Raw genomic sequence first — 4,931 nt, 5'->3', positions numbered from 1 at the left:
AATGAAATAGAAAAAGTCATCAAAAGCCTACCAACAAAGAAAAGTCCAGGACCTGTTGGTTTCTCAGCCGAGTTCTACAAAACCTTTAAAGAAGAGTTCATTCCAATACTTTTCAAAGTATTCCATGAAATAGAAGAGGAGGGAACCCTCCCAAACTCATTCTACGAAGCCAATATCACCCTGATACCTAAACCAGACAGAGACACATCGAGGAAAGAAAATTTCAGACCAATTTCCTTAATGAACATCGACGCAAAAATTCTCAACAAAATTTTAGCAAATCGCATACAAAAATGTATTAAAAAGATAGTGCATCATGATCAAGTGGGTTTCATCCCAGGGATGCAAGGTTGGTTCAACATCAGGAAATCAATAAATGTAATTCACCATATCAACAGACTTAAAGTCAAGAATCACATGATTATTTCAATAGATGCAGAAAAAGCATTTGATAAAATACAGCACCCCTTCATGCTCAAAACACTAGAAAAAATAGGGATAGTGGGAATATTCCTTAACATTGTAAAGGCCATCTATGCTAAGCCCATGGCTAATATTATTCTTAATGGTGAAAAACTGAAAGCATTCCCCCTAAAATCTGGAACAAGGCAGGGATGCCCTCTCTCACCACTCCTATTCAATATTGTCCTTGAAACTCTAGCCAGAGCAATTAGACAGACCAAAGAAATTAAAGGGATACGAATTGGAAAAGAAGAACTCAAACTATCCCTATTTGCTGATGATATGATTATATACTTAGAGGAACCAGGAAATTCTACCAGAAAACTCTCTGAACTCATAAGTGAATTCAGTAAAGTAGCAGGATAAAAGATCAATGCACATAAATCCAATGCATTTTTATACATAAGTGATGAATCTTCAGAAAGAGAAATTAGGAAAACTACTCCATTTACAATAGCCTCGAAAAAAATAAAATACTTGGGAATCAATCTCACAAAAAAGGTGAAAGACCTCTACAATGAGAACTACAGAACACTAAAGAAAGAAATTAAAGAACACCTTAGAAGATGGAAAGATCTCCCATGTTCCTGGATAGGCAGAATTAATATTGTCAAAATGGCCATACTACCAAAAGTGCTATACAGATTCAATGCAATTCCAATTAAAATCCCAATGATGTACCTTACAGAAGTAGAACAAGCAATCATGAAATTCATCTGGAAGAATAAGAAATCCAGAATTGCTAAAGCAATCCTTCGCAGGAAAAATGAAGCAGGGGGTATTGCAATACCTGAACTTCAACTGTACTACAAAGCAATAATAACAAAAACGGCATGGTATTGGTACCAAAATAGACAGGTAGATCAATGGTACAGAATAGAAGACACGAACACAAACCCAAACAAATATAATTTCCTCATACTAGACAAAGGGACCAAAAATATGCAATGGAGAAAAGATAGCCTCTTCAATAAATGGTGCTGGGAAAATTGGAAATCCATATGCAACAAAATGAAAATAAACCCATATCTCTCACTGTGCACAAAACTAAACTCAAAATGGATTAAGGACCTCGGAATCAGACCAGAGACCCTGCATCTTATAGACGAAAAAGTAGGTCCAGATCTTCAACATGTCGGCTTAGGACCAGACTTTCTCAACAGGACTCCCATAGCACAAGAAATAAAAGCAAGAATCAACAAGTGGGATAGATTCAAACTAAAAAGCTTTCTCTCAGCAAAGGAAACTATCAGCAATGTGAAAAAAGAGCCTACAGAGTGGGAGAAAATCTTTGCCATTCATACTTCAGATAGAGCACTAATTTCCAGAATCTATAAAGAACTCAAAAAACTCAACATCAAGACTACAAATAACCCAATCGACAAATGGTCTAAGGAAATGCATAGACACTTCACAGAAGAAGACCTACAAACAATCAACAAACATATGGAAAAATGTTCAACATCTCTAGTAATAAAAGAAATGCAAATCAAAACCACCCTAAGATTCCATCTCACCCCAATCAGAATGGCGATTATCAAGAACACAAGCAACAACAGGTTTTGGCGAGGATGTGGGGAAAAAGGTACACTCATACATTGCTGGTGGGGTTGCAAATTAGTGCAACCACTCTGGAAGGCAGTATGGAGATTCCTTAGAAAACTTGGAATGGAACTACCATTTGACCCAGCTATCCCACTCCTTGGCCTATACCCAAAGGACTTAAAATCAGCATACTACAGAGATACAGCCACATCAATGTTCATTGCTGCTCAATTCACCATAGCCAGATTGTGGAACCAACCTAGATGCCCTTCAGTTGATGAATGGATAAAGAAACTGTGGCATATATATACAATGAAATATTACTCAGCCATAAAGAATGATAAAATTATGGCATTTGCAAGCAAATGGACGAAATTGGAGAATATCATGCTAAGTGAGATAAGCCAATCTCAAAAAAACCAAAGGAAGAATGATCTCGCTGATAAGTGGATGATGATACATAATGGAGCATGGGAGGGGTTAGTTTTAGGGTTAGAGTGAGGGTTAGGGAGGGGGGCAAGAATGGGGGAATCAAGGACTCTATAGAGGGAAAAGAGGGATGGGAGGGTTGGGGGGAAGGGGAAAAATATAACAGAATGAATCAACAAACGTATGATTACACAAATGGTATGCCTTTACTCTATGTACAAACAGAGAAAGAACATGTATCCCATTTGTTCACAATAAAAAATAAATTAAAAAAAAAAAAACCACAGGGACTATTTATTGAAAAAAAAAAGAAATAGCTTAACATAAAGCTAGGGTACTAAATTTAATTATTACATATTATAAGACTCAAATCATAGAGCTGCCCCAATATCTAGACAATCTCTCCTACTGATTATAAATGAGTGAAAAAAGATCAGTTAAAAAATACAATTATAGGTTATATACATGTTTCTTGGTGATCACCTGGATGTATTAACTTTATCACAAATTCTTTTATACAACTGTCAAAAATGCTCTTGACAAATCTGTCTTAATTACATGTCATTTTAAGCCTCACTTTAAACAAAAGCGAAGTTATTTTAATCTTTTAAACTCTGTAAATTGAAGTAAGGCCAACACAAAAAAAAATGTGGTTACGTGACAACTTTTCCTACTACCACCTCTGATTCATATGGGACAATTCTAAAGTACTCTTTTCATACTAATTGGAATTTGAATCATGAATTGAACATGGCTGCCATACTAAACTGCTAAAATAAATTTCAGAGGTTACCTATGCAGTAGAAGTCATGAGTTGGAGATGAACATGCATAAAATGCATTAATGACTGGAGAAGCAAGCAGAAGGAAAGGGATTTAAATCAGGACCAAAGGAACAAGGTTTTCTAGCTCTAAGTTTGAGTTTTTTTCCGAACATTAAATTCTTGTGTAATTTTTGACATTGGGCAAACTACATTTTGGCAGTGAATAGAGTGGAACTGATATACTACAAAGTTTTTTTTTTTAATTTAAAAAATATTTTGGATCTTTTGAATTTAGGTCTTTAAACAATGAATTTTAGTTAGTTGTACAAGTAAATGAAATTTAAAAAAAAATTCCTGGCTTACTTCAAATCAGCTGAATAAGGTACATACCTCTCTACAGACTTTCCTGGTTTTGCATATTCTCATTCCCAGAGTAGTCGTAATTTAGCACTGGAAGTTAGACTACATGACAGAAACAGGTTAAAAAGGTGGGCAAGGGGAAGCATGTCCCTCTTGCCTTGATAAATCGGTGCCACACACAATACCCACATTTTCTGAAGCACTTCTTCATTATAGAGCCATTTGATTCCATCATAGAAATAAGTCACTTCCATTTCCTCTACTTTGTGCTTAGGAGGGGTATGCTAGCACCTGGCAGCTGGGAGATGATGGTAGAAGTCAGCTGTACCTCTGATTGGCACTTCTGGCTTGCTGTTGTCCTTGGAGAAATCTGGGTCTGAAACAGAGGAGGGATGTAATCTGAACACTCCTTTGTCACAGGTCACAGGGTGTGCTTGCGGGGACCGTAGACATAAACGGAATTTAGAGGCAGGGAAGACAACAGAGTAGAAAGGTGATGTGCCACAAGCTCCCGACAGTGGATCAACTGGGAGCTATCCATCTGTGCTTTCTGAAGCAGTTCAGTTGTAAGAGGAAGCCAATCAGGAATGAATTTTTCCATTTCCAAACTAGCCATGTCAGAGCAAGAATAGCTCCTTTAAATTGCAGAAGTTGGTTATAGGCATAAAGTGAAGTATTTGCTTGGTAAGGACCGCCAAATGTTGAGAGGGGCTCAATTTGGGCAAACTGAAAAGTATCTGAGGCCTAGTTGACATGGCAATGGCATGGAACATCAGTACTGGAATTTTCTCATCCTTTTCCTGGCAGCTAGGAAGAAACAGTTGATTGCAATATAACTCAAGTATTTTGGGTGGGCCTTTACAGTAGCTAAATATCTGTCCAAGAGACTGCTAGCAAGAGCAAATGTTTCTGGGTAAAGGTGGAATTGTTACTTGAGTTTGGTCAGTCATTGAATTACTTCATCTCTCTGGGATGGGGAAACATTCTGATTCATAGGTATTTTCAGCACATTCACCTTCCACATCTAGGCTTCCCTAGAGAGTGCCTTTTCCAATAGGAAAAACAATCTCTGGTTTTTCAAAGATACTGGAAACTTCATAATATCCTTTGGATCTGCCTGCCACTTAGCTTGATGTAACTACCTTCTCCTCCTCTTCCTCACACCCCTTTCACAACAACTACTGAAAGAATGTACTTTATGAAACACAGTTTTCTGCCACAGAGTCCATGTGGTGAAATGCTTTTGTACTACATGAAGGCATTCAGTACAAGAAGGGCTACTAGTCTCTGTGAGAAGCACACGCTAGGGTCTGAATCCAGAATTAGGAATACAGTTGGGCACTGCTTTTCTAAGTTGCTGCTACATCAACTT

At 37.4% G+C, this 4,931-nt stretch overlaps 1 pseudogene; it reads right to left on the bottom strand.

The window, feature by feature from the left end:
* Positions 1-3,661: 3,661 nt before the first annotated feature.
* Positions 3,662-4,658, bottom strand: LOC124973038 (cyclin-I-like; annotated as a pseudogene).
* Positions 4,659-4,931: the final 273 nt, after the last annotated feature.

Source organism: Sciurus carolinensis, chromosome Y (assembly GCF_902686445.1).
Source record: "Sciurus carolinensis chromosome Y, mSciCar1.2, whole genome shotgun sequence".
NCBI classification, from domain to species: domain Eukaryota; kingdom Metazoa; phylum Chordata; class Mammalia; order Rodentia; family Sciuridae; genus Sciurus; species Sciurus carolinensis.
This window is presented reverse-complemented; position numbering and strand designations above follow the sequence as displayed.